The sequence below is a fragment of the Salvelinus sp. IW2-2015 genome, linkage group LG33, assembly GCF_002910315.2.
Source record: "Salvelinus sp. IW2-2015 linkage group LG33, ASM291031v2, whole genome shotgun sequence".
In the NCBI taxonomy this organism is placed as follows: Eukaryota; Metazoa; Chordata; class Actinopteri; order Salmoniformes; family Salmonidae; genus Salvelinus; species Salvelinus sp. IW2-2015.
The window spans coordinates 36,287,282-36,295,838 of record NC_036872.1 but is presented as its reverse complement, the minus strand read 5'-3'; positions in this window follow the sequence as shown (position 1 = coordinate 36,295,838).

Genomic DNA, 8,557 nt, shown 5'->3' with positions numbered 1-8,557 from the left:
TGCCTGTCTACCTCCATCCATGTCTCCCTGCCTGCCTGTCTCCCTCCATCCCTCCCTCCTTGCCTGTCTACCTCCATCCCTCCCTCCTTGCCTGTCTACCTCCATCCATGTCTCCCTGCCTGCCTGTAACAGGAGAGTCATTCTCATATTACATCACTTCTCAGTATTACTGAGTAAAGTACATAACATATAGTACCAGACATGTATTGCTGGGTACAGTACGTAACATAAAGCACCAGGCCTGTATTACTGAGTACCGTACATAACATATAATACCAGGCCTGTATTAATGATTCCAGTACATAACAGATAGTACCAGGCCTGTATTACTGGGTACAGTACATAACATACAGTACCAGGCCTGTATTAATGATTCCAGTACATAACAGATAGTACCAGGCCTGTATTACTGGGTACAGTGCATAACATACAGTTCAGGGGCTGTATTACTGAGTACAGTTCATAACGTACAGTACTGGGCCTGTATTCAAAGAGTGTTACAGAGTGCTGATCTAGGATCAGGCCCTTCCTCATTCATTATAATCTAAAAGGCAAAACTGATCCTAAATCAGCACTTCTACTCTGAGACACTTTCTAAATACAACCCCAGAAGTGCACTGTAATCTAATGTGGGCTATCATTTATATTCAACTTGTTTCTTTACAATTTTATTGATAAATATGTGACCCTTATTGTTGGCCTGTATGTCGTGTGTGTCGTGTGTGACACATATTTTATTTGGAAGATATGCCTCTTCAATGCTCTTCACACATATTCCATTCAGCAGATATTTACATTTATATTGTACATTACTACAGCTCTCATCAACTGGGACTGGATGTGCACATGTGGCTAATGCATTCTGAGGTATTTGCATCGACTTCAAAGACACTGACACTGAATTGCCTCTCCATGGAGATCGAGAAAGAGAAATGACTGACTGACCACCATACTGTCTCTGTCTCTCTCTTCTCCTCATCCATGATCTTTCTTCCTCTCTTTGTTTCTCTTTGTTTTTGAGAAGGAAAAGTGACTGACTGACCACTAGCTCTCTATGTCCAATCACACTATAGTCTCTCTATCTTCTCTCTCTCTTTCTCTCTCCCTCTCTCGCACTCTTTCTTAATATCTCTCTCTAAACAACTCCCTCTGCAACTAGATCCTGGGCTTCCTGACGGGTCGCCCCCAGGTGGTATGGGTAGGTAACAGCACATATGCCAAGCTGATCCTCAACAAGAGGGCCGCTCAGGGGTGCGTGCTTAGTCCCCTCCTGTACTTCCCTGTTCACCAATGACTGCGTGGCCAGGCACGACTCCAACACCATCATTATGTTTGCCGATGACACAATGGTGGTAGGCCAGATCACTGACAACGATGAGACAGCCTACAGGGAGGAGGTCAGACACCTGGCAGTGTGGTGACACGACAACGACCACTCCTTCAAATTGAGCAAGACAAAAGAGCTGATCGTGCACTACAGGAAAGGGGGGCCGAGCACGCCCCCATTCACATCAACGGGGCTGTAGTGGAGCAGGTCAAGAGCTTCAAGTTCCTTGGTGTCCACATCAATAACAAACTCTCATGGTCCAAACACACCAAGACAGTCGTGAAGAGGACACGACAACGCCTCAGAAGACTGAAAAGATTTGGCATTGGTCCTCAGATCACCATCGAGAGCACCATCGAGAGCATCCTGACTGGTTGCATCACCACTTGGTATGGCAACTGCTTGGCATCCGATCGCAAGGCGCTACAGAGGGTAGTGCATGTGGCCATGTACATCACTGGGGCCAAGCTTCCTGCTGTACAGGACCTCTATACCAAGCGGTGTCAGAGGAAAGCCCTCAAAATTGTCAAAGACTCCAGCCACCCTAGTCATAGACTGTTCTCTCTGTTACCGCACGACAAGCGGTACCAGAGCACCAAGTCTAGGTCCAAAAGGCTCCTTGTCAGCTTCTACTCCCAATCCTTAGACTGCTAAACAGTTAATCAAATGGCTACCTGGACTATTTGCATTGACCCCTTTTTTTACGCTGCTGCTACTCGCTGGTTATTAATAAACAATAAACAAGCAACACAACGCGACTACGTGGTGCAACAAGCACCAACTCAAACAAACAATATCCCACAAACACAGGTGGGAAAAACGGCTACCTAAATATGATCCCCCATTAGAGGCAACGATTACCAGCTGCCTCTAATTGGGAACCATACAAAACACCAGCATAGAAATAAAAACTAGAACACCCCCTAGTCACGCCCTGACCTACTACACCATAGAGAACCAAGGGCTCAGGACGTGACATGTACAGAAATGTCACAATACATGTTGTGTTGGTAGAGATGTTGCACATACTGTACAGTAGTACTTTTTTTAATGGATTTTTAAATTAATATGTTTTATTTATTGAATATTCGAAACATACAATATACTTGCAGTGAAGCCGCTCAACAACTACATCATACCAGTCATCCAACAGATTCCCATTCAGAGCGACACACAGAAGCATCCAGGGTCAATGCCCTGCTCAAGGGCACGTTGACCGATCTACCACCTGGCCAAAAAACGTGAACCCGAACCCTCCAAGATCCCCCCACAGTTCGCAAATAGCTGTCCCTCAACCATTCGAGACCCCTCTCACAGTCCCCGCCCAAGAAGAAAAATTAAATAAAAAATACAATTAATTCCATTTCCCCCCCAAGAACCCCCCAATGCACCAACAACCAAGAGAAGAACTAAAGAGACAAAAGGAAAAGACAGAATAAAACAGCAAACAATGCAAAAAAAAAGAATACATTTAAAACAAAGGACATCAAGGACAACTAAAATCATAACAGCAATGCCAACTGTATATTTTTGTGTGCATGTCTGGCCCTATTACATGTATGTGTGTGATCTTGTATGTGTTTCTTTGAATGAGAGTGTGTGTGTATATGCATGTGTACAAACATCAGCCTCAGGCATTAGCTGTAAAAACACTGTCCCTCAGTGTCATTCAAATGTACTTTTTTATTATGTTTTATTTAAACTTTTTAATTTTAAATGTTTTACATTTTATCTTTGCCATCATTCTATCTCCCACACAGCAACTTCACTCCCACTTGTCTCCAATTCCACATACCAACCCTCAGCTTCCCTCAGCCCATCCCATCTATCTCTGCTGGCCACCGACTTCGGGTTTCTACGCAACACGTATCTTTCAACTATGCTGTGATGTTTAACGTACAATTTCAATCTATCTAACTAAGCTAAGGAACCTGGGACTAAACACCTCCCTCTGCAACTGGATCCTGGACTTCCTGACAGGCCGCCCCCAGGTGGTGAGGGTAGGTAGCAACACATCTGCCACGCTGATCCTCAACACTGGAGCTCCCCAGGGGTGCGTGCTCAGTCCCCTCCTGTACTCCCTGTTCACCCACGACTGCATGGCCGGGCACGACTCCAACATCATCATTAAGTTTGCAGATGACACAACAGTGGTAGGCCTGATCACCGACAACGACGAGACAGCCTATAGGGAGGAGGTCAGAGACCTGGCCGTGTGGTGCCAGAATAACAACCTATCCCTCAATGTAACCAAGACTAAGAAGATGATTGTGGACTACAGGAAAAGGAGCACCGAGCACGCCCCCATTCTCATCAACGGGGCTGTAGTGGAGCAGGTTGAGAGCTTCAAGTTCCTTGGTGTCCACATCAACAACAAACTAGAATGGTCCAAACACATCAAGACAGTCGTGAAGAGGGCACGACAAAGCCTATTCCCCCTCAGGAAACTTTGGCATGGGTCCTGAGATCCTCAAAAGGTTCTACAGCTGCAACATCGAGAGCATCCTGACCGGTTGCATCACTGCCTGGTACGGCAATTGCTCGGCCTCTGACCGCAAGGCACTTCAGAGGGTAGTGCGTATGGCCCAGTACATCACTGGGGCAAAGCTGCCTGCCATCCAGGACCTCTACACCAGGCGGTGTCAGAGGAAGGCCCTAAGAATTGTCAAAGACCCCAGCCACCCCAGTCATAGACTGTTGTCTCTACTATCGCATGGCAAGCGGTACCGGAGTGCCAAGTCTAGGACAAAAAGTCTCAACAGTTTTTACCTCCAAGCCATAAGACTCCTGAACAGGTAACCAAATGGTTACCTGGACTATTTTCATTGTGTGCCATCCCAACCCCTTTTTTATGCTGCTGCTACTCTCTGTTTATCTTATATGCATAGTCACTTTAACCATACATTCATGTGCATACTACCTCAATTGACCCGACCAACCAGTGCTCCCGCACATTGGCTAACCGGGCTATCTGCATTGTGTCCCACCACCCGCCAAACCCTCTTTTTACGCTACTGCTACTCTGTTCATCATATATGCATAGTCACTTTAACCATACCTACATGTACATACTACCTCAATAAGCCTGACTAACCGGTGTCTGTATATAGCCTTGCTAAGAGTATTAGTATATTAGTAATTGACTGACCCGGTCTCTCCAGATCTCCTAACAATACTATTTCTAGGGTCAATTTTAGATCAATGCTATGCTTTTTCAGCCATTCCTGAACCTGAGACCAGAAACAGGCTACCTGAGGGCAATACCAAAATAAATGGTCTATTGATTCTGTACCCTCACAACAAAATCTGCAGAGCTTCGATGATTTTATGCCCCAAATATTCAACATTTTGTTGGTGCCAAGAATTCAATATAATAATTTTAGCTGAAAAGCACAAAGTCTTGAATATTGCGTTGTTTTATATATCAACTCATTCACCCTGTACCATGGAATCGGTACATCAAAAATCTGTTCCCAACTATTTTGCAATCTGTATGGCATAGTTGTCAACATCCTGGTCCTCAAATGAACTGGTATACTTTCCTATTTATGCTATTTCTATTCCTCCGCCAGTTTTGATCCTTTATATTGGGCAGACAGACCAGTTCCCTACCTCCTCCCGCTGCCAACTGCCTCATCCATTTTTGTGGTAATGCTGTAATCAATTGGTTGTACTCTTGGATTGAGCAGACCTTCCCGTACAATTCTGATAACTCCATGAAGGACATAACTCTACCATTCCAATTTACAATATAATTTAAGAACAAAATACCCTTTTCAAACATCTTTCCCATAAATACAGGTATTTTATCAACCAGCACATTTGAGTTCAAAGTTCAAAGCATTGCAGAGCTGTAGCCAGCTCTGCAATGCTTGTTTGAAAAAGAGAGATACTTTGAAAAAAGTATCATTTTCAATTAATCGATAATGAGACATGGCAATCTGCACAAAGGCAAAAGGCCATTTTTAAAAAATGGATGAGCTTTTCTAAGTAATCTACATGAGAACCATTTAGGGCTCAAATAAAACTTTTGAATGAGTGAAGCTTTTAGAGAGAGGTTTAGTGATTATATTTAATAATCTCAACCCACCCAATTCATATTCATTATATAGATAGGCTCATTTTATTTTGTCTGGTTTAGCTTCCCAGATAAAGCTAAATATTTTTTGCTCATATGATTTGAAAAACAAATCATCAGGAGTAGGCAGCGCCATAAGTGAGTACTTAACAGTAGTACTTAACAATAGTACTTAACAGTAGTACTTAACAGTAGTACTTAACATGATGTTCCAGTACTGCAAATAAGTATGTAGACATGTTATTTTATCACTAAAGCCCTTGGGAGGGAGTTATTCTAAATAATTCCAGGGTTTGAGGGCCTTATTGCTTTTATAAAATGGTTGCCAACATATTTAAAAAGATCAATGACACGTTTTCATTAAAAACGTATTACATTGAGTAAAATTGTTTTATTTCGTTCTTTCACAATAGACAATAGTCTGGGAAAAAGCCAGTAGTTAGATCTGAGATTCTGAAGTTGCTAGCCACATGGGCTGGTCGTTCATTCTACTTGCCATGGTTGCTATGCTAAGCAAATCATTGGCATGAAGCTATGCAGGCTAACTACTTCACCCTGAAGCAAACACACATTCACATCTAGCAGCTGAACTGACAGCAAACGATGTGCACTTTTGTTTGTTTTATCTTTGTTTCTATTGAAAGTTTTTGGGATATAGCCATTATAATGATCCTGATAAATGAATTTGCCTGGCTCAGAGAAGCTGTCAGTCTTGTCATGTTCATATGCACGTTACGGTGGAGATTCCCCCCCAAAAACTGCAACATTGTTCCATAGGTCAGAGAGGCAGACAGAAAGGTTTAGACAAACCACAACTGTTGCAATCCAAATGCTAGCCTAGCATCATAGGGAAATATTGTCTAGACACTTTTTCCCAGGGCAGATGAAGTTAATACATTGACTGGCTGGACTGTGGGACAGTGGATACGCATTGATACATCTAATACAACTGTTATCAACCAATCAGCATCCAGGATCCAAACAACCTGTTTTATAAACATGGACAAAGCAACATTTCGAAAGTGGAGGTCCTTGTCAGATACATCCGGTAGTTTTTGTTCTTCTCAGCCTTCTGAGCCCGGGTTTGTTTCTCCATGGAGTTTTTCCTGACCATTTTGCTTCTACTTCTTCTTGCTCTTTGGTGACTAGGTTCCTGTAAAAACACTTGATAATAACTGCTGATGTAATAAGTGTACATAAATACATTTGATTGATTCATAAATACATTTGATTGATTCATAAATACTTTTGTAGGTATTTATGTACATTTGATTGATTCATAAATACATTTAATTGATTGATGTCTGTGATGTTCTCTCCTCTGCAGGGTTGAGTACACGGAGAAGAGCTGAGGGATAGGAAGACACCTCGGGATGATTCCTGCATAACCAGAAACACGGAGAAAGGGACCAACACACACACACACACACCACACACACACACACACACACACACACCACACACACACACACACACACACACACACACACAACACACACACACACACACACACCACACACACACACACACACACACACACACACACGTATAAACAGACATTCCATTCCACACTCCCTCCTCACACACCACTCAAACTCGTCACACACACAATGCTCACACACTGCTTACTCACTGCTCACACAATCACAGTACCCTGCACAAACACCCTGCACAACACCCTGCACAAACGCCCATCATACTTCACATCTAACCGTTAGATACCCGTCTATCAACTTTCAAAGTGGCCTGCATTTAGATCATCTGTGAATGTTGAGTATGGATTTGTGGGAGAACAAACAGATCTTTCACCAAAAACACAAAATCAACTTGCAATATCTACATTTAGTTAATGTGCTATACCCACGGTTCGCTAGCCGTGTATATTGTTTTTGAGATAAGTATTGACTTCAGGAACAGTATTTTAAACCTTGCTACTCGCTTACACCCCATCGACTAAAAATTCTGATTCATTTCCCAGGGACTTGTTTTTTTCTGGAGAGAGTGCTATGGTTTTCCTGAGTGATCATTTAAGCTTCAAAGCCATCTGTAAGTGTAGTTTGATTATAGCCGTTGAGTGTAGCAGAGAAAGTCCTCTCTGAAGACAAATTGAGGGTGAAATTGCTTTTGGTATGCAATCACATTCGACTCGTCAGTAAGAGGCCACAGAACAGATATTGACTCTCATTTTGTCGTGAGTGAATCAAGAAAACTTTGCTACCGCCAGCAGCCTAAGATACACAATGTCCAATCATCTTCAATGGACTCCTCCAATAAGCTTCTGCTTTTTACATCGCTAAATCGATTGGTTCTAGATAGAAGATAGAATATCATAGAAAATACTTATTCTGCTATCATCAGAGGCGTTTAAACAAATGAAGCTTGCCATCATTATCTGCAATCCCCAGATTCTTCGTTAATTTCTTAAAACCATTGAGGTGAAATGTGAGCTTTGGCATATCAATAAAAAACACCTCTCTCTCCCTACCAAACTCTCTGTGTGAAATACACTTGTTAGAGTAAGAATAATTGATCTTAGCCCTGCGATCAGTCATTGGAATGGATGGGAGAACCTCGGATGTTTTAAGCTTTAGCCGGGCTAAGTCTTAACATGGTTGTTTAACTGAATCAGGGGCATCGAAATCACATTTTGTTTGTCATATGCTCAGTAAATAACAGATGTAGTGAAATGTGAAATGTTTACTTTGCACCAGTAATGGTCCTTTTCAAACAATGCAGAGTTAAAGCGAGCATTCATCTTTGTGTTGGGGACTGTGACTGCTCTGCCACCGCGTACCTCTGTGCCCAGGTGGTACCCAGAGACAGATGCCACTCTCTGGGTCCAGCTTCTGGCCTGGGAGAAGAGATAGGGGGAGAAGAGATAGGGGGAGACGGGATAGGGGCAGAAGAGATAGGGGGAGAATAGATAGGGGCAGAAGGGATAGGGGGAGACGGGATAGGCATAAATAACAGATGTAGTGAAATGTGAAATGTTTACTTTGCACCAGTAATGTCCTTTTCAAACAATGCAGAGTTAAGCGAGCATTCATCTTTTGTGTTGGGGACTGTGACTGCTCTGCCACCGCGTACCTCTGTGCCCAGGTGGTACCAAGACCAGATGCCACTCTCTGGGTCAGCTTCTGGCCTGGGAGAAG